This window comes from Bos grunniens, chromosome 7 (genome assembly GCF_055505025.1).
Source record: "Bos grunniens cultivar Pamir isolate PY7600 chromosome 7, Bosgru_T2T1.0, whole genome shotgun sequence".
In the NCBI taxonomy this organism is placed as follows: Eukaryota; Metazoa; Chordata; class Mammalia; order Artiodactyla; family Bovidae; genus Bos; species Bos grunniens.
Genome location: NC_141171.1, coordinates 80911456 through 80934526, shown reverse-complemented (window position 1 = coordinate 80934526; position 23071 = coordinate 80911456). Strand labels below are relative to the sequence as shown.

Sequence of the window (23071 nt, the reverse complement as noted above, 5' to 3'; positions counted from 1 at the left end):
TGGTATTTAAATGTCACCCATTAAGCATCACAAAGGGAAAGAAGCTCTCTGTTTTCAATTTGAACTGTGATATTACAGAACAGTGAATTCTCAGCAGTGCACAAGGTTGTTTCGGAGTATAAAAAAGGAAATAACAAGAATCAACCTAGATGAGATAACCCCTATGGTTTTCTCTTTAAATAATCATTAATCTGCTTATGAGTGTCTTTTATATTACTTACATTTAAAATCTATCAATTTCCATATGTCCAAATCACAGGTATTATTTATCTAACTGCAGAAGGCCTAATCTGAATTGGTAGCACATGATATTTTTAGTTACAGATTTTAATATAGACAGTAAAGAGATTGATAATACCAAATTCTAGGTATCAATTTTATCAACATTTAATTACTTACTGGCATTTCACCAGAATAAGTGAAAAAGGCAGAAAAGCTGCAATGCTTGCTGTGATTTAATTTCTAGAATTTACCTGTATTAAACAATTCTAGCACTTGCCAAGTATATCCTAAGAAAAACCATCCAACTGCAGTCCTCTACAGAGGAGTCAGCCTTAGGCATCCACGTGCTTTATTATGTGAACACAACGCCCTTGGCTATACCTGCCTGGTCAAGAGTAGCCGATCCATAACTGACCAACAGCCTAAGAGAAGACATAAACGTCTTCTGAAACTAGGCTCATCAAATCATCTCTTGGGAGTTGAAATTGAGAACCATGGAGTGCGTGCGTGCATGCTCAGTCATTTCAGTCGTGTCTGACTCTTTGAGCCCCCATGGACTATATACAGCCCACAAGCCTCCTCTGTTCATAGGATTTTCCAGGCAAGAATACTGGAGTGGGTTGCCATGCCCTCCTCTGGGGATCTTCCTGATGCACAGAGGGAACCCGTGTCTCCTGTGGCTCCTGCACTGCAGGCAGATTCTTTACCACTGAGCCACTGGAGAAGCCCCAAGAACCATGGAAAGGATCAATCTATTGATAACCAGAGGAGAGGTTGATAAGAAAGGCAGAATGAAGCTACACAACACTGGGGACCGTAAATGAGAAGTTATGAGGAACCAAAAGGTATGACAGGGGTGAAAAGAATAATTATCAATGATAAGGAAAGAAAAAAATAGAGAAGAGCCAAGAGGAGTTGAGATGCCTCATGCAAATAATGGGGGTATCAGATTAAAGCATTATAAAGCCTTATAATTGAGGGGATAAAAAGTAAACCTATTCCATCTCTAAGTTGTAAAAGTGAAAGTGTTAGTTTCTCAGTTGTGTCTGACTCTTTGCAACCCCATGGACTGTAGCCCCCCCAGGCTCCTCTGTCCATGGAATTCTCCAGGCAAGAATACTCTAGTGGGTTGCCAACCCTTTCTCCAGGAGCTCTAGCCAACCCAGGGTAGAGTCCCCACATTGCAGGCAGATTCTTTACTGTCTGAGCCACCAAGGAAGCCCTGAATGATACAACTTGTGAGCAAACATTTTTTAATTTTTCTACAGACATTAAAAAATAATAAACCTATTATAAACAAACATTTGGCATATGAAATGCTTTGAAAATTCAGATTAAATGAGCAGAGTTCTTTTAAAAAATTGATAAAAAATAATATAATAAATAGAAAATAATCCAGTATATATTAAAGATTTTAAATCTATAATTAAAAGTCCTTCAACAAGAAAAACTCAAACTGAGATAACTTTCCCACTAAGGACAGGGAAGCCTGGCGTGCTGTAGTCCATGGGGTCGGAAAGACTTGGACACGACTGAGCGACTGAAAAACAAAATAGAAAAAAATAGTATCAATCTTACAAAAACTATTCTAGAGAATAGAACAATAGGGAACTCTTCCCAAATCATTTCTGAAAGCCACCATGATCTTGACACCAAAACCTGACCAAGAGCATTACAAGAAAGAAAACTTACAAGTCAACTTTATCCACAAATACATACACAAGACTCCTCAATAAAATATTAGTAAGACAATCCAAAGATATATAAACCATTTAGAATTTTTGAGGAAAACAAGGTGGTTTAATATTCAAAAGGCAGTTAACAAAATAAATTAACATTATAAATAACAATAAAATAACATTAACAAAATAAATTAAACATCCATTCACTTTTAAAAATGCAGGAAAAGGAAATAAAAGGTATAAGGATTAAAAAGAGAATAATGAAACTGTCATTACTCCTATATGTCATTACTATGTTACCAGAAAATCTAAAGTGATCTATGAAAATTATTAGAATCTACAAATGAAATGAGCAAGCGCTTTAGGTACAAGTTCAGTATTCAAACGCCAACATTATTTCTACATTTTACCAACAAGTAACTGGAAATTTTTTAAATGATCTAATTTACCACAATATCAAAAGAAATCAAATATCTAGGAATAAACCTAATACAATGAACAAGACTTCCACAGAGAAAACTACAAAATATTATTGAAAGAAACTGAAAAAGGTAAACAGTGAAAACAAGGTTTCTTTTAAAATAAATTTATAAAAGCTTTTGAAGGCTTGATGCTTTTGAACTGTGATGTTAGAGAAGACACTTGAGAGTCCCTTGGACTGCGAGGAGATCAAACCAGTCAATTCTAAAGGAAATCAGCCCTGAATATTCACTGGAAGGACCGATGCTAAAGCTGAAGCTCCAACACTCTGGCCACCTGATGCAAAGAACCAACTCATTGGAAAAGACTGACGCTGGGAAAGCCTGAAGGTAAAAGGAGGGGAGGACGGCAGAGGATAAGATGGGTTAGACAGCATCACTGACTCAGTGAACATGAACTTGAGCAAACTCCGGGAGATAGTAGAGGACAGGGGAACCTGGCATGCTGCAGTCCATGGGGTCACAAAGAGATGGACGTGACTTAGCGACTAAACAACAACAACATTGATCAAAAGATGTCATTAAGAGAATACAAAATCACAGAATATATGATATACGTACTATATATTTCCCAAAGACTTGGATGCAGTGTACATAATGAACTCCCACAAACCAAAAGAAGGACAAACTTCAAGAAAAATGGTAGAGGAAAAAAAATTTTAAATGACAACACAAAAACCCACAAATGATCAGTAAGATGACAGTATACTTTAAATCATTAAGAAAACACAAACCAAATCAGGGAGACAACATTACTTTACTTAATGGCTACAGTTAAAACCAAAAACTGTCAGTATTAAGCTTTGGCAAAGATGTAGGACAACTAGAATTTTTATATACTGTTATTAGGGGAGTAAATTGAAAACTATTTTGGAAAACTGCTTGGTAGAGTCTACTAAAGCTGAAAGTAGACATATCTGAACAATTCTGCTCCTAGGTACATGTCCAACAAATGTACATGATGTACACTAAAAAAAAAAAAAACATGTAAAAGAATGTTCACAGCAATACTTTCATAATAGTACTAAATTGGAAGTAACTCAAATGTTTATCAATAGAACAGAAAAGTTATATATTTTTACAATGAAATTCTCTATGACAATATAAATAAGCAATATGCAAAAAAAAGGATGAATCACATAAAACCAATGTTGAATCAAAGAAGCCAGATACAAAGAATACATATTGTATGTTTCTATTATATACAGCTCAAAAACGAGAACAAAAATAACCAAATTATTATTCATTGGTAAAAGAAATTAGGAGAGTGGTTACCCTTTAGAGGGGAAGGAGTTAATGGGAGGCCCTCCCTCCCAAGTGGGGATTTTAGAATGTGTTCCTTCCCTTACTATTCTTCTGTTTCTTGACCTGGTTTTGGATACTTATATGGGTACACTTTGTGAAAATTCATTAAGCTGTACACTTATGATTTGTACCTAATTCTGTATGTTATGTTTCAATTAAAGTTATCTTCAAAAGGAAATGAATACACTCTCACAAATTAACCTACATGCAGTACAACTGTAGAAGTTAATTCTGAAATTTATTTGATAGAGTTAAGTCAATTCAACTTTGAAGAATGAGCTGGGACAGGAGACTTTGTAAAGCTATAGTAATTAAAAGTGCAGCATTGCTTTAGGAACAGGTAAACAGAGAAGTAACAGCAAGCCTGGACACAAACCTATACTGGCCTGTGAGACATGTGAGAGTTAGGATCACAAACAAGCAGAAAAGACGCCACGCTCAATAAACAATGGTGGGATAACTGGGTACCCACATAATAAGAGTCAGACTGGAATCTCACAGCCTTTAAATCAATCCAGATGGATGAAAGAAAAAAATATGAAACGCAAGCAATCTTTTAGAGGAAAACATGGAAGAACAACTTAATGACATGAAGGTAGGGAATAACTTATTCACAAGATAGAATAAGCAATATATAAATATAAATCATACAGGAGAAGACTAACATATTTGATTAAATTTTTAAAACCTCTGTTATTAAAAGCAGTCACCAAACACAAAATGAAAAGGCATATAACAAAGAAGTAGTGCTCCTACTTATTAGGACCATCAAAACAATGGAAAAATAGGCAAAGGACATAAGTATATTATATACACAAAGGCCAAAAAGTATTTATCAGAGAAAGGAAAATGAAATCAGCAGCATTTTCCAAGGGACCTACAAGCTATTCCTCATAGTCACATAAGGGAAAAAAAAAAAAATTAATTGTGAATATTTCTGAAGGAATAATTTTTAAGGAATAACTTTTTACATTTATCATACTATCAAAAAGTTTAAAAGTTTGCTTAAATAGCATGTTGGAAAGAACATGGACAGCAATTTGGAAATGTTTACTGAAGCTAAACAGCCCATATACTGGTCTACATGACACAGTGATTCCCCTTTTAGAAATCTAGGAAGATACACAAGCACTCAAAAAGACATTTATAAAGCTGTTCAGAGTAATAAACACCCTCTTCCAACAACCCAAGAGAAGGCTCTATACATGGACATCACCAGATGGTCAACACCAAAATCAGATTGATTATATTCTTTGCAGCCAAAGATGGAGAAGCGCTATACAGTCAGCAAAAACAAGACCAGGAGCTGACTGTGGCTCAAACCATGAACTCCTTATTGCCAAATTCAGACTGAAATTGAAGAAAGTAGGGAAAACCACTAGACCATTCAGGTATGACCTAAATCAAATCCCTTATGATTATACAGTGGAAGTGAGAAATAGATTTAAGGGCCTAGATCTGATAGAGTGCCTGATGAACTACGGAATGAGGTTCGTGACATTGTACAGAAGACAGGGATCAAGACCATTCCCATGGAAAAGAAATGCAAAAAAGCAAAATGGCTGTCTGGGGAGGCTGTGAAAAGAAGAGAAGAAAAAAGCAAAGGAGAAAAGCAAAGATATAAGCATCTGAATGCAGAGTTCCAAAGAATAGCAAGAAGAGATAAGAAAGCCTTCTTCAGTGATCAATGCAAAGAAATACAGGAAAACAGTAGAATGGGAAAGACTAGACATCTCTTCAAGAAAATCAGAGATATCAAAGGAACATTTCATGCAAAGATGGGCTCGATAAAGGACAGAAATGGTATGGACCTAACAGAAGCAGAAGATATTAAGAAGAGACGGCAAGAATACACAGAAGAACTGTACAAAAAACATCTTCATGACCCAGATAATCACGATGGTGTGATCACTGACCTAGAGCCAGACATCCTGGAATGTGAAGTCAGGTGGGCCTTAGAAAGGATCACTACAAACAAAGCTAGTGGAGGTGATAGAATTCCAGTTGAGCTACTCCAAATCCTGAAAGATGATGCTGTGAAAGTGCTGCACTCGATATGCCAGCAAATTTGGAAAACTCAGCAGTGGCCACACAGCTGGAAAAGGTCAGTTTTCATTCCAATCCCAAAGAAAGGCAATGCCAAAGAATGCTCAAACTACCACACAATTGCACTCATCTCACATGCTAGTAAAGTAATGCTCAAAATTCTCCAAGCCAGGCTTCAGCAATATGTGAACCGTGAACTTCCTGCTGTTCAAGCTGGTTTTAGAAAAGGCAGAGGAACCAGAGATCAAATTGCCAACATCCGCTGGATCATGGAAAAAGCAAGAGAGTTCCAGAAAAACATCAATTTCTGCTTTATTGACTATGCCAAAACCTTTGACTGTGTGGATCACAATAAACTGTGGAAAATTCTGAAAGAGATGGGAATACCAGACCACCTGATCTGCCTCTTGAGAAATTTGTATGCAGGTCAGGAAGCAACAGTTAGAACTGGACATGGAACAACAGACTGGTTCCAAATAGGAAAAGGAGTATGTCAAGGCTGTATATTGTCACCCTGTTTATTTTACTTATATGCAGAGTACATCATGAGAAATGCTGGACTGGAAGAAACACAAGCTGGAATCAAGATTGCCAGGAGAAATATCAACAAGCTCAGATATGCAGATGACACCACCCTTATGGCAGAAAGTGAAGAGGAACTAAAAAGCCTCTTGATGAAAGTAAAAGAGGAGAGTGAAAAAGTTGGCTTAAAGCTCAACATTCAGAAAATGAAGATCATGGCATCCAGTCCCACCACTTCATGGGAAAGAGATGGGGAAACAGTGGAAACAGTGTCAGACTTTATTTTTGGGGGCTCCAAAATCACTGCAGATGGTGACTGCAGCCATGAAATTAAAAGATGCTTACTCCTTGGAAGGAAAGTTATGACCAACCTAGATAGCATATTGAAAAGCAGAGACATTACTTTGCCAACAAAGGTTCGTCTAGTCAAGGCTATCGTTTTTCCAGTGGTCATGTATGGATGTGAGAGTTGGACTGTGAAGAAGGCTGAGCACCGAAGAATTGATGCTTTTGAACTGTGGTGTTGGAGAAGACTCTTGAGAGTCCCTGGACTGCAAGGAGATCCAACCAGTCCATTCTGAAGGAGATCAGCCCTGGGATTTCTCTGGAAGGATTTATGCTAAAGCTGAAACTCCAATACTTTGGCCACCTCATGCAAAGTGTTGACTCATTGGAAAAGATTCTGATGCTGGGAGGGATTGGGGGCAAGAGGAGAAGGGGACGACAGAGGATGAGATGGCTGGATGGCATCACCAACTTGATGCACATGAGTTTGGGTGAACTCTGGGAGTTGGTGATGGACAGGGAGGCCTGGCGTGCTGCGATTCATGGGGTCGCAAGGATTTGGACACGACTGAGCGACTGATCTGATCTGATCTGATCAGAGTAATAGTGTTTGTATTCATAATAGACAAAAAAATGGAAAAAGTCTAATTGTCTATCATTAGGAAAATGAATTGATCTACTTTGTATAATAATTAAAACAATTATTTACAATGCATAATACAATAAGAAACTTTCACTGGGGTATATGTATGTACAGTTTAAGTATATACAAAAATAATTATGTCATATTAAGATACATCTATATCAAATAAAAGAATAAAAACCATCCATACGGATAATAAATAACACCAGGATAATAGTGAGGACAGGAGGTGAAGAGGGAGGAAAAGAGATGGCAGTTAATTACATATGACCTTAGCTATATGTGTAATCTTTTTACTCATTTCAAAAAAAAACCTAAATTTTTACAAAATGTCAGTCTTCATGATATTTAAGTGAAGGGTAAATGAGAATCTATTATATAGGTTTCTGTACCTTTTCCTTTGAAATATCAGGTAGTTAAAAGTTCATTAAGTGAATTACCTTAAGATTTAATTATTTATTCATGGATAATCATGAACAAAGAGAAGGCAATGGCACCCCACTCCAGTACTCTTGCCTGGAAAATCCCACGGACGGAGGAGCCTGGTGGGCTGCAGTCCATGGGGTCTCTAAGAGTCGGACACGACTGAGCGACTTCGCTTTCACTTTTCACTTTCATGCATTGGAGAAGGAAATGGCAACCCACTCCAGTGTTCTTGCCTGGAGAATCCCAGGGACGGGGGAGCCTGATGGGCTGCCCTCTACAGGGTCGCACAGAGTCGGACACGACTGAAGCGACTTAGCAGCAGCAGCAGCAGCAGCAGCTTCCTTTTAGTGCTTTGGCAACTGCTCCACCCACTTACGGAGAAGCCAATGGCACCCTACTTCAGTCCTCTTGCCTGGAAAATCCCATGGACAGAGGAGCCTGGTAGGCTGCAGTCCATGGGGTCGCTAAGAGTCAGACATGATTGAGTGACTTCACTTTCACTTTTTACTTTCATGCATTGGAGAAGGAAATGGCAACCCACCCCAGTGTTCTTGCCTGGAGAATCCCAGGACAGGGGAGCCTGGTAGGAGGCCATCTATGGGGTCACACAGAGTCAGACACGACTGAAGCGACTTAGCAGCAGCAGCAGCAATCATGAATAATCAAGTAACTCTTTACAAAGACACTAGTATAACTTACGAAAAATCCACTTAAGTTTCAAACATTTTGTTATTTGGACTTCTTAGTGTATTACACAAAAAACAAGTACTACAGAAAAGCACAAAATGGAAAATGAAAGAATACAGCACAAAGCAGATAGCCCACAGAAGGGTTACTCCTGCCACGCTAAGGCCCCCCATGAAGGCATGGTTTATGGAGCTACCTGAAGCAGAACTACCCAACTCAATGAGCACAAGAGGGTGGCCAAGGAAATGTGGGAGTCGAATTTTTGTTTAAATCAGTAATTTAGGGAAGCTATGAGATAAAGGAAAATGAACACCTTTTATCTTGTAGATACCTTACTCTTTTCAATATCTTAAAAAATAAGTAATTATATTTATTCTTCAATTCTGTTTTTCCTTCCAAACAGAATCAATAATTTCACAGAGTATCTTAAAAAATCTTAATTTAATAACCAAATACTTTAGTAAATAAGATATGCAGTGATAAAGCAAAATAAAATAGAAAATAACGTTTGTAATTAGAAGACAGTATTGGTTTCTGGCTTTCATTCAGTTCAGTTCAGTTGCTCAGTCATGTCCGACTCTTTGCGATCCCATGGACTGCAGCACGCCAGGCGTCCCTATCCATCACAAACTCCCAGAGCTCGCTCAAACTCATGTCCATCGAGTTGGTGATGCCATCCAACCATCTCATCCTCTGTCGTCCCCTTGCCCTCCCGCCTTCAATCTTTCCCAACATCAGAGTCTTTTCTAATGAGTTAGGTTCTTCGCATCAGGTGGCCAAAGTATTGGAGCTTCAGCATCAGCATCAGTCCTTCCAGTGAATATTCAGGACTGATTTCCGTTAAGATGGACTGGTTTGACTCCTCGCAGTCCAAGGGACTCTCAAGAGTCTTCTCCAACACCACAGTTCAAAAGCATCAATTCTTCAGTGCTCAGCTTTCCTTATTGTCCAGCTCTCACATCCATACATGACTACTGGAAAAACCACAGCTTTGACTATATGGACCTTTGTCAGTAAAGTAATGTCTCTGCTTTTTAATATGCTGTCTAGGTTTGTCAGTATGAAGAGACTTTCATTAACAAGTTACAATCTCATCTTCTCATCTGTAAGAATGAGTAATAAAAATCCTGGCCTTACACAAATTTTGTGAAATTTAACTAAATAAGAAAAAAATAATGTGAAAGTCCTTCAAAATTATAAGCACTGTAACAATTTTTGTAAATCACTGTTTCTTAAAACTAAGCCACATGAAGAAAAAAATTGCAACACACTCTAGAGTATCTGAAACAGAAAAAATGAACAAAAGGAAATGAAAGTTATTTTGCCTTAGACTTAATGTAAAAGTCAAATGTGAAACTTACTGGAAGAGTTTGATAAGTAAAATAAGCATGTGTATGCATGGGGTTGCAAAGAGTCGGACATGACTGAGAGAGTGAACTGAACTGACGGCACTTACACAAATAGAAATGTTACTTTCTTTTGGATTCAAATTGCATGTAAGTTAGTGAAAAATGGATAAGCGAATCTGGTACTTCCTATTATTTTCAAGAGGAATGACATTTTTCTTCTACACTTAACTACACAGAAACTGCTGTTATTTAGAACCACATCATCATGTACATGTTCCTTGAATACATCTCTCCTTCAATACAGGATAGCAAAGCTTTTAATTTTTTTATTTCAGAGCCAACTGATACACAGAAATCAATTCTTTGTACTTAGCTTCTCCAAGCCTTTCTTTCCTTACCTGTAACATGGGAAGAAAGGCCTGGAGAAGCTAAGGATCTTGGCCAGTAACGCAGAGCGACTACAGTAGCTAACATCCTGACAAATGTCTCAAAGGGAACTTCCACTCAGTGACAAGAAATAACAGTCACTGCTAAAACGGAGGAGTGCTCCCCTAGCTCTGGGCCAGCATCCTTGGACAGTAATGATCAATCAGTATCCATGGAGTCATGAGATGCAAAGAAGGAAAAAAAAAAGTTGTCTAATGTTAATTTCCAAGACTTGAATATCAGCTAATTTTCTGCAAAAACTGTCTTCTTCCTTGACAGGTACAGATATTCACATCCATCCTTTAAAAAGAATCATGGTAGAACTATTTATATAATAGTTGCAGATTGATGAAAAGTTTGACAGTTTCAAAGTGTTTTATTCCCTGAAAACATCAATCAATGGCACATTATAGTAAGAGGACTTCCCTGGTGGTCCAGTGGTAAAGAATCCACCTGCCAACGCAAGGAAAATGGGTTTGATCCCTGGTCCAGAAGATCTCACATGCTGTGGAGCAACTCAGCCTGTGTGCCACAACTACCGAGCCCAAGCCCGAGAGCCCGGTCACTCTGCAACAAGAGAAGCATCACAATAAGGACACGCACTGCAGCAAAGAGAAGCCCCCACTTGCCACAACTACAGAAAGCCCGTGCACAGCAACAAAGCCCCAGCACAACCAATAATAACTATAATAAATAATTTTTTTTAAATAGCATGTTACAGTAAGAGACTCCTTAGTGAAAGCTCTGTCCAGGCAAGCTCTCAGCCAAATTCTTATACTTTTAACTCCAGGTACATTTCAAACAGAAAGGGGGAGAATGAGGCTGGAGAGTACAAGCTGCATGCGAAGATACCAAGATAAAAGTCCAACTCTTTCTGACATCTACATGCTTTCCAATTTACATCCTACTGAGAGCTAGTGGTTACTCACCCAACCCCTGCACTTTATGGATGACGAAATCAAGACCCAGTGAGGACGGTGGCCTATCTGGAGATGACAGCACACTGACAGCAGAGCAGGATTTGAATTGACCTCTCCCATCATGGTTAGGCACTTTCCCACTACACCCATGCACCAAAAAGTGGTATATGACAAGAATTTTTTTTTTTTTTTAAGGAACAGAGAAAGTGCTAGAATAGAAAGAAATTATTTCTGGCCAGATGGGGAAGGCTTTAAGGAGGCAGTAGCATTTTGGGGGCCTTGAAGGCTGAGTAGTGCAAACAATGACGATGAGTGAGGCAGGAAAAGAAACAGGAACATTCTGTATCACAGAACAGTTTAAAAAGCGATTATCCTTGACACTCAAACTGTGAAGAGTTTTATGTTATCAATCTATAACAAAGGAGGCAAGAGTACACAATGATGATAGTCTCTTCAATAAGTGGTGCTGGAAAAACCGGATAGTTACATGTAAAAGAACTAAATTAGAACATTCTCTAATACAACAACACAAAAATGAACTCAAAAAGACCTAAATGTAAGACTGGATACTATAAAACTTTTAGAGGAGAACATAGGCAGAACACTTCCTGACATAAATTGCAGCAAGACCTTTTCTGATCCACCTCCTAGAGTAACGAAAATAAAAACAAAAATAAACAAATGGGGCCTAATGAAATTTAAAGGCTTTTGCACAGCAAAGGAAACCATCAACGAAACAAAAAGAAAACCCACAGAATGGGAGAAAATGTTTGCAAACAAAGTGACTGATAAGGGTTAATTTCCAAAATATACAAGCAGTTCATACAATTCAATAACAAAAACAAACAACACAATCGAAAAATGGACAGAAGACCTAAATAGACATTTCTCCAAAGAAGATATACAGATAGCCAACGGACACATGAAAAGATGGTCAAAACTGTGGATTATTAGAGAAATACGAATCGAAACTATGAGGTACCACCTCACACCAGTCAGAATGGCCACCATAAAAAAGTCTACAGAAAGCAAATGCTGGAGAGATTGTGGAGAAAAGGGAATCCTCCTACACTGTTGGTGGGAATGTGAACTGATACAGTCACTATGGAGAATAGTATGGAGGTTCCTTAAAAAACTAAAAATAGAACTACCATATGATCCAGCAATCCCAATCATGGCCAAATACCTAGAGAAAACCGTAATTCCAAAAGATACAGGCACACCAATGTTCACTGCAGAACTATTTACGATAGCCAAGATGTGAAAGTCCATCAATGAAGAATGGATAAAGAAGATGCAATATGTATATACAATGAAATATTACTCCACCAAAAAAAAGAACAAAATAATGCCATTTGTAGCAATGTGAATGAACTTAGAGATTGTCATACTGAGTGACATAAGTCAGACAAAGACAGTATCATATGATATCATTTTTATGTGGAATCTAAAGAAATAGTACAAATGAACCTATTTACAGAAGTTGAGTCACAGATGTAGAAAACAAACTTGTTGTTACCAGGGGGGAAGAGCAGGATAAATTGGAAGATCAGGACTGACATATACACACTTATATATAGAATAGATAACCTATTAAGAACCTAATGCATAGCACAGGGAACTCTATTCAATACTCTGAAATGACCTGTATGGGAATAGAATCTAAAAAATTGTGGATACATATGTATGTATGACTGACTAACTTTGCTGAAGAGCAGAAACTAATACAACACTGTAAATCAACTATACTCCAATAAAAAAAAAATTTTTTAAAGAGTAAGAAAAAACATTGATTATTTTTTTAAAAAAGCAGTTATACAAAATGTCCTTCTTTAACTCACTGTTTCAGAATCAGGAAGAAAGGAGACAGAAGACAGAAGTAACAGAAAACAACACTGAAATGCCATTAATGTTTCCTTCAATCGTTAACAATATATCTGATGATTATGCTATGTGAAAACCACATTTATAGTGATTCTCACTGAAAATAAACTAGAGCCTGGCAGAAAAGACTTCGTACAACCAAAGCTGTAAGAAAGATCCATAAAGAGAATCTTCAAAAATGATACAAATGAACTTATTATAAAACAGAATAGACCCACAGGCACAGAAAACAAATTTATGGTTACCAAAGGGGAAGAGGTAGTGGGGATTAATAACTGTAGACAGTCAAACACACAGATATACATATAAATCTATATACAGAGATAGATATAAAAAAAACTATATCACTTTGCTGTACATGTGAAACATTGAAAATCAACTACGCTGCTGCTGCTACTGCTGCTAAGTCACTTCAGTTGTGTCCGACTCTGTGCGACCCCATGGATTGCAGCCCACCAGGCTCTGCCGTCCCTGGGATTCTCCAGGCAAGAACACTGGAGTGGGTTGCCATTTCCTTCTCCAGTGCATGAAAGTGAAAAGTGAAAGTGAAGTCGCTCAGTCATGTCCGGCTCTTAGCGACCCCATGGACTGCAGACTGCCAGGCTCTTCCATCCATAGGATTTGCCAGGCAAGAGTACTGGACTGGGGTGCCATTGTCTTCTCTGAAAATCAACTATACTTCAATAAAAAATAAAAAGAAATAGAAAGATCACAAAGAATCAGGTAGGAAAAGAAGAAAACTCATCAGGTCAGGATCTAGGCCGCTGGGAAAGGACACAGAAGAGAAAAGGGATCCTTCCTGGGAAGTGATCAGGTCAAGACACGTACCGGGTGTCCCAACCCTGGAGTATAACACCAGGAAGACAAGTCCCCTGAGCTGCTTAGAAAGCCAGTGGTACAAACAGGAAGGCCTAAAGAAACCTAGCAACATAAATAAACCCCATGCATGCACACTAAGTCACTTCAGTTGCGTTTGACTCTGTGCGACCCCATGGACAGCAGCCCACCAGGCTCCTCTGTCCACAGGATTCTCCAGGTAAGAATACTGGAGTGGGCTGCCATTTCCTTCTCCATATAAGCCCCAAGGTAACCACAAATCAAAACTCTACAATAAATAAACAAAAATTAGAGACAAAGGAACACAAGCATTAACACTAAACAAGAATCATCAAACCAAAGGTATGTAAAATAATAAAAGAACAGACAAACTACAAAAACAATCAGAAAGCAATTAACAAAACGGCAATGACAATAAGTGAATGTGCATGCCTGCTCAGTCGCATCAGTAGTGTCTGACTCTCTGTGACTCTATGGACTATAGCCCGCCAGGCTCCTGTGTCCAGGGGATTCTCCAGGCAAGAATATCAGAGTGAGCTGTCATACCCTCCTCCAGGGATCAAACTTGAGTCTTCTGTGTCTGCTGCATTGCAGGTGGATTCTTTACCCATTGAGCCACCTGGGAAGCCGTAGTAAGTATATACCTACCAATAATCGCTTTAAATCAAAATGAACCAAATGCTCCAGCCAAAACACATAGTGTGGCTGATGAAATTTTTAAAGTAAGGACTCATCTATTTGCTGCCTATAGAATACTTGCTTCAGAGTTAGAGACACACATATTGAACGTGAGGGTGAGAAAGAGATATTTCATGCAAATGAAAACGAGAGAGTGGAGGTAGCAATACTTATATCAGACTACAGAATGATCTCTGTTCGTTTCCAAGGCAAACCGTTCAATATCACAGTAATCCAAGTCTATGCCCCAACCAGTAATGCTGAAGAAGCTGAAGTTCAACGGTTCTATGAAGACCTACAGACCTTTTAGAACTAACACCCAAAAAAGATGTCCTTTTCATTATAGGGGAGTGGAATGCAAAAGCAGGAAGTCAAGAAACACCTGGAGTAACAGGCAAATCTGGCCTTGGAATACGGAATGAAGCAGGGCAAAGGCTAATAGAGTTTTGCCAAGAGAACACACTGGTCATAGCAAACACCATCTTCCAACAACACAAGAGAAGACTCTACACATGGACATCACCAGATGGTCAACACCAAAATCAGATTGATTATATTCTTTGCAGCCAAAGATGGAGAAGCTCTATACAGTCAGCAAAAACAAGACCGGGAGCTGACTGTGGCTCAGACCATGAGCTCCTTATTGCCAAATTCAGACTGACATTAAAGAAAGTAGGGAAAACCACTAGATCATTCAGGTATGACCTAAATCAAATCCATTATGATTATACAGTGGAAGTGAGAAAAAGATATAAGGGACTAGATCTGATAGATAGAGTGCCTGATGAACTATAGACTGAGGTTTGTGACATTGTATAGGAGACAGGGATCAAGACCATCCCCATAGAAAAGAAATGCAAAAAAGCAAAATGGCTGTCTGGGGAGGCCTTACAAATAGCTGTGAAAAGAAGAGAAGTAAAAAGCAAAGGAGAAAAGCAAAGATATAAGCATCTGAATGCAGAGTTCCAAAGAATAGTAAGAAGAGATAAGAAAGCCATCCTCAGTGATCAATGCAAAGAAATACAGGAAAACAACAGAATGGGAAAAACTAAAAATCTCTTCAAGAAAATTAGAGATACCAAGGGAACATGTCATGCAAAGATGGGCTCAATAAAGGACACAAATGGTAGGGACCTAACAGAAGCAGAAGATATTAAGAAGAGGTGGCAGGAATACACAGAAGAACTGTACAAAAAAGATCTTTACAACCCAGATAATCACGATGGTGTGATCACTGACCTAGAGCCAGACATCCTGGAATGTGAAGTCAAGTGGGCCTTAGAAAGCATCACTACGAACAAAGCTAGTAGAGGTGATGGAATTCCAGTTGAGCTATTTCAAACCCTGAAAGATGATGCTGTTAAAGTGCTGCACTCAATATGCCAGCAAATTTGGAAAACTCAGCAGTGGCCACAGGACTGGAAAAGGTCAGTTTTCATTCCAATCCCAAAGAAAGGCAATGCCAAAGAATGCTCAAACTACCACACAATTGCACTCATCTCACACGCTAGTAAAGTAATGCTCAAAATTCTCCAAGCCAGGCTTCAGCAATATGTGAACCGTGAACATCCTGCTGTTCAAGCTGGTTTTAGAAAAGGCAGAGGAACCAGAGATCAAATTGCCAACATCCGCTGGATCATGGAAAAAGCAAGAGAGTTCCAGAAAAACATCAATTTCTGCTTTATTGACTATGCCAAAGCCTTTGACTGTGTGGATCACAATAAACTGTGGAAAATTCTGAAAGTGATGGGAATACCAGACCACCTGACCTGCCTGTTGAGAAACCTATATGCAGGTCAGGAAGCAACAGTTAGAACTGGACATGGAACAACAGACTGGTTCCAAATAGGAAAAGGAGTACGTCAAGGCTGTATATTGTCACCCTGCTTATTTAACTTATATGCAGAGTACATCATGAGAAATGCTGGGCTGGAAGAAGCACAAGCTGGAATCAAGATTGCTGGGAGAAATATCAACAAGCTCAGATATGCAGATGACACCACCCTTATGGCAGAAAGTGAAGAGGAACTAAAAAGCCTCTTGATGAAAGTGAAAGAGGAGAGCGAAAAAGTTGGCTTAAAGCTCAACATTCAGAAAATGAAGATCATGGCATCCAGTCCCATCACTTCATGGGAAAGAGATGGGGAAACAGTGGAAACAGTGTCAGACTTTATTTTTTCAGGCTCCAAAATCACTGCAGATGGTGACTGCAGCCATGAAATTAAAAGACGTTTACTCCTTGGAAGAAAAGTTATGACCAACCTAGATAGCATATTGGAAAGCAGAGACATTACTTTGCCAACAAAGGTCCGTCTAGTCAAGGCTATGGTTTTTCCCATGGTCATGTATGGATGTGAGAGTTGGACAATAAAGAAGGCTGAGTGCCGAAGAATTGACGCTTTGGAACTGTGGTGTTGGAGAAGACTCCTGAGAGTCCCTTGGACTGCAAGGAGATCCAACCAGTCCATTCTAAAGGAGATCAGTCCTGGGATTTCTTTGGAAGGAATGATGCTAAAGCTGAAACTCCAGTACTTTGGCCACCTCATGTGAAGAGTTGACTCACTGGAAAAGACCCTGATGCTGGGAGGGATTAGGGGCAGGAGGAAAAGGGGAAGACAGAGGATGAGACGGCTGGATGGCATCACCAACTTGATGGACGTGAGTTTGAGTGAACTCCAGGAGTTGGTGATGGACAGCGAGGCCTGGCGTGCTGCAATTCATGGGATCGCAGAGTTGGACACGACTGAGCGACTGAACTGAACTGAACTGAAAGAGACTCTGAAACAAGGTCTATAAAAACAAAAGACAAAGAAAGGGCATTATATAATGACAAAGGAACCAATACAAGAAGAAGCTATAACACTCATTAATATTTTTGTACCTAATACAATACAGTGGTGTTGGAGAAGACTCTTGCGAGTCCCTTGGACTGCAGTCAATCCTAAAGGAAATCAACCCTGAATATTCATTGGAAGGACTGATGCTGAAGCTGAAACTCCAATACTTTGGCTACCTGATGTGAAGAACTGACTCACTGGAAAAGACCCTGATCCTGGTAAAGATTGAAGGCGGGAGGACAAGGGGATGACAGAGGATGAGATGGCTGGATGGCATTACCTACTCAATGGGTATGAGTTTGAACAAGCTCTGGGAGATGGTGGAGGACAGATAAGACTGTCCTGCTCTGGGCTGTGGGTTTCCCTTAGGTTACACAGATATACAGGGTTCCAGCACTTCCTGGGAATCTTCCTGCTTTGCATTTGACTAACTCTCCTCCTTAGAAATTTAGAAGGCACCAACTATATCTTCCCCTTTTTCCTTCCCAATGTTTATATTATTTATATTTAAAAAAAAAACACAAACAAAAACCCCCACCTTTGATTTCTATGAAAAATCCACCCATTACATGAACAACAAGGATCTACTGTATAGCACATGGAACTCTGCTCAATGTTATGTGGCAGCCTGGATGGGAGGGGACTTTGGAAGAGAACTGATACATGTATATGAATGGCTGAATCCCTTTGCTGTGTCCACCTAAAACTATCACAACACTGTTTGTTAATCAGCTACACCCCGATACAAAATAAAGAGTTTAAAAAAATCCATCCATTACAAAGTCATTTTGCTTAAAATGCAGAAAACTCCTGAGATTACAGTAGGTTATTGTGGAGTTTCCCAAGTAGTACTGAGAAAGGCTGGGGTCTGGGATCTGGGATACTTTGCTATAGTGCTTACATCTGGACAAATATCTCTTTGAGTGTTATATTCTGTTAAATACAAAGAAACTATAAGGGACCATAAATAACTGCATACATATACTGCTGCTGCTAAGTCACTTCAGTCGTGTCCGACTCTGTGTGACCCCATAGATGGCAGCCCAGCAGGCTCCCCCATTCCTGGGATTCTCCAGGCAAGAACACTGGAGTGGGTTGCCATTTCCTTCTCCATTGCATGAAAGTGAAAAGTGAAAGTGAAGTCGCTCAGTCATGTCCGACTCTTAGCGACCCCATGGACTGCGGCCTACCAGGCTCCTCCGTCCATGGGATTTTCCAGGTAAGAGTACTGGATTGGGTTGCCAGTGCCTTCTCCAGCATACATATACAGTTGGGGCAAATTATGGACAATAACATACAAAGAGACCAAAAATCCAACTGCCACTTCTGAAGGCCAGGAGCAAAACAAGGGTACTTTGCATGCCTCCTGCATACAACACCAACAAAGGGGTGGGCAAACCACCTAAGCTCCCCCTCTGGCTTGACCTTGGACACAGCCCTACACTCACCCCATATAAGGAACCAGCTCAGCTCCCTTGAGCAAGCAAGGGAAACTGCTGCTTTTTATCACTCTCCACTGCTGCTGCAGGGGCTCCAATAAAGCCATGCCTGGCCTCTTAACAATTTCTCTCGATTAAGGAGTCCAAGAACCCTGGTTGGTAGCAGTATGTCTTGGCATACTGTGTCTTGGACTGCCTCAAAGGTTACAGGTGTTCTAAAATGTTGACCCTCAAAGTGGCAGGTGGGGCTGGGGCGGTCAGAGCCCTTGGGCCAACCTCATTTTGCTCTGAGCAACCTTTTCCTCCAGGGTACCAGCACTGTAATCCTTTTCTTGGTGTGCTGTGAAGTGAAAAGGGTTGGAAAGCACTGGGTTGCCTTAGAATGCATGTTTTGGGAAACAGGTCATGACTATTTGACTTTAGAAACCCCCAGCAAGTTGATTCGCCTTTCTGAGCCTTGGTTTACTCCCAAGTATGAAGAGGTAGTCACACCAAATGATCCCTAATATCCCTTCTAGTTCTTCAGTATAATTACTGTATGAATTGTGAACTCCTAATATGATAGCTTGAAAAATAACATTTTGTGAAGGAAAAAAAGCACAAATTTAAAGTAAGACTTGGCGACTGCTCAAAACTTCAAACCTTTTTTATTTAACAAATCTGATTGGATACGCCAGAGAACTGCGACTGACAGTATGATTACAGCTAAAGAGGAGAAGCAAAGCCCCTGTTCTCTTTAAGCTTGTAAGCCACTGGCAACCACAAACCCAAAAAAAAGGCAATTACAATTCAGTGGGATAAATACTAAACTAGGGAGAAATATAGAGTGTTGCGGGCATATGACAGGGGGCACCCATCCCAGCTTTGGGAGGGAAGCCTTAGTCAGGATGAGACACCAAGACCACACTTAAAGAACAAGCAGGAGCTGGAGGGTGGACGGGGTGCGACGTGGGTGTGTGGGAGGTGCGTGTGGACGGTGCGGGGGAAGATGACATTCTAGGCTGAGGGAAGACCATCTGCCAAGTCCTAGAGGAGCAGTAGCTTTGGGAGCTGCACGGCTGGAATTTTCAGCATTAATTCAAATGAGGGAGTGATATGACAGGTTAGGAAAAGCCCTGTGGCTGCAGAGTGGAGAATAAACTGGAGGTGGGCAGATCCAGTGGCTGCTAAGTCTACAAATACTCAGATTATGTAAGGAGTCGGGGAAGGGAACCAAAAAAAGAGGGTTTAAAAGTGTATTCCTTTCAATTATGCTTGCAGAAGTCAAACAAGGTTTCCTAGAAGATGAAGCAGAGCGAGGTCTTAAAGGCTAAAAAGAAATATACAATAGCTCCTTAAAAAAATTTTTTTTGTATTTTTATCTTTTTGATGTTCAGATGAAACAATAACTAAAAGCTAAACATTAGGTAGGGATATATTTAAAAGATACTTGAAAAGTTCTCTTCATTTAAACCCACTTTCAATGAAATGACTCCTTTCATGTCAATGCTTGAGAAGGCTTTTTCCTCAGCCTTCTTTACATGTTTATACAATCTCCCTGAGCGACAGACCCAGAATCTAAACTCCCTGAACATGCATCATGATCTCTGTTAAATCCCTAACTCCATCTCAGCCCTCTCTCCTGGCTTTTATATCCACCTTCACATTGGGATCTCCACCAAACGTCCCACAAGTACCCCACAGTTCCTTACTACTTGATTCTTTGCTAATACTCCTCCAGGAAACTCAATATAGCAGTTTAAAAAAATGTTATTTTGTTTACTGACCATTTGGATATCCTTTACTTTGTTTCGCCTGTTCAAGTCTGTTGCAATTTTTCTACTGGATAGTCCAATAGGTCCCTCATAGCCTTTAAAAATAGTCTATTGGTGTTAATTTAATTGGATCAATTTCTCACCAGATTAGAGATATTATATCTCTTCTTTGTGAGCCTAAATTCAAGCACAATATTGACACAAAGTAGTTGTATTAAAATCTATAAGAATAAAATATTCATAAACAGTGCTAGCAAAAAATTTGTAAATCAATGCAAGATTGTGAAATGTGAAAAAATGAGTATTCTTCAATTATACACATACACATATATTATTTTTCAGATTATTTTCCATTATAGGTTATTACAAGATATTGACTATAGCTCCCAGTGCTATATGGCAAACCTTTGTTGAGTGTTGGGTAACCAAAAAAATGAGTATTCTTAAAACTGGTTGAGGAAAAAGTGGGCAGTAACTTGGCTCGTTTAGAAACTTTATAATGAGTTCATATAATACAGATCCAGAAAAGTACACTCATAATTACATGTACAAAAGACCATTTCTGAAAATTACATGACTGTCAAAAGCAATAATGCCATTTGACTTTCAGGAAATTATTTTCAGAGTATATTTTATAATTAACACTTATAAAATATTTAAAATTGAGTTTTACATAGTAAGTTCTTCTTCAACACTATCCCTATATAGAAATTTATACCCTGCAAAAAAGACTGTACTTCGCCATAGCAACAGTTCTATATCAACTCCTACTCAAGTTAGAAAAAGCATATGTAAAAGAAATGAATATTCTGGAATATTCTGAAGTGCTTGCTGGAATAAATCGCTCCATTTATTTTGTAAAAATTTAAATACAAAAGTTCAACGTTTCTTTAAAACATCCCTGTCATTAGGCTAATTTAGTTTCTCAAATTTTGCTGTTTTAAATAGTGTAATACATTACTTAAAAGAAAGGAGGGGAATGAAAAGGAAATAAAAATTCAGTGTCAAGAATAACATACTTGAGATCAAGTTGACGGGTGTTTAGGGACATAATAATAGGATATGATATTTCAAGTGATTTATAAGTAAACCAAGGAACTAAGTGGAACAGCTGTATTATTTTCTCAAGAAAAGCTATACCTTACTAGTATGGACACTGAAAAAGGAATTCTTACATTCACAGAGACTTCCTATGAAAGACAATAAATACATGAGTGCCTGTTAACTTGGTTTGATAAATCAAGCAACTCACAAATTCTCTAAGGAGAATAAACATGTTTACAGACATCAGAGATCTAGTTATGTACTACTCCAAGTTTTTGTATGATACTGCCAGCTAAAAATTGCCACCTTCCATCTGCCTCTATAAGGACTAAGTCATGAACCGCTGCAGCCACTGTTCTCCAACACACCCTGAAAGGAGTTCAGGGTGGAGATCAGGAATCAGGCACTCTGGGCTTTGGGAAAAACTGGCAGACCAGGTCTTTGGATAGTTAGCTTATTTGCCGGAGAAGATTTTGAGCCCAATTGTTGCATCTCCTCATATCTAGAAAAGCACTAAAATTATTAATGGTGACATCTGCTCCTTGTGACTAGCAGTAAGCATCTGCCAAAATGTGTGCTTAGCTGCACGTACCCCACTTCCCTAAAATCATACGTAACAACGGCCTTCCGCCCATGTCTCTGGAGCATGGCTATCTGAAACGCTACCTCCTGGGCTACAGTCCTCATTCTGCCCCACATAAAACTTAATACACAGCTCTCATGCTGTGCATTTTTTTCTGTCAGCAATATCAAAAATGTATTATGAAACTAGATATAACTCAAAGTATTTCCTTTTACTTGCCCCACCCTTGTGTCAATCAAATTTAGCAGGCTCACATCTTTGTCACCCTTGCTCATGGCCCAAGATGGAATATTCTGTGATATTCCCAACTGCCTTGCCCTCCTGGGTTTCCTTTGTGTGACCCAATTTCCAACTGATTCCCTACATTTCAATTTTCTCACTGTCCTCTGAAAAATTCCCCAAGACTTCTATGTTTCTAACCTCCTTGCTTAACATTTCCTTCACACATTGACTTGAGCTGAAAGCTGGCTGTTACTCCCCTGCGGTTCTCTCATTTCAAGGATGAGCTTTTTGTATCTCAGGGTTCAAAGGTTCTCCCATATCTGTTTCTTTAGGGCCTTACCATCTCTACTTGTCTGCACCACAGGCATCTACATGTACCTCCAGCTCATCAAGTCTCCATCTCGTGGAATCTCTGACAGCTGGACCACCTTCGCATTCCACTACAAATCAAGTTGTTTGGACAATTTCAACACGCCTATGGATGCCTTTTTCTCAAAAGCTGTTCCTCAATCCACTCATCTCCAAAGGCCTCCTCCACTTCTGCTCACCTTCCATGTCCATCCTTGGGCAAAGACCTCCTCCACTTCTGCTCACCTTCCATGGCCATCCCTAGGATCTTTCTGTCACCCAGCACACTGCCTCTGGAATCTGGAAGTCATGAACCTAATTTTCCGATACAACCTCCCTCACTTAGTGACTCCTTCCATGTTAATTCTTTCATCTAATCACCAGATAATTTCACTGTGTTGACAGAGACTCCCTCCTTGATCAAATCCTAGTCAGGCTCCTCTGAGCCCACTT

At 39.4% G+C, this 23071-nt stretch overlaps 1 protein-coding gene across 7 annotated transcripts in view; it reads right to left on the bottom strand.

Annotated features, from left to right (window-relative positions):
- MSH3 (mutS homolog 3) overlaps positions 1–23071 on the bottom strand; it is a 183182-nt gene that overhangs the window by 37130 nt on the left and 122981 nt on the right. The gene's annotated exons all lie outside the window — the stretch shown is intronic.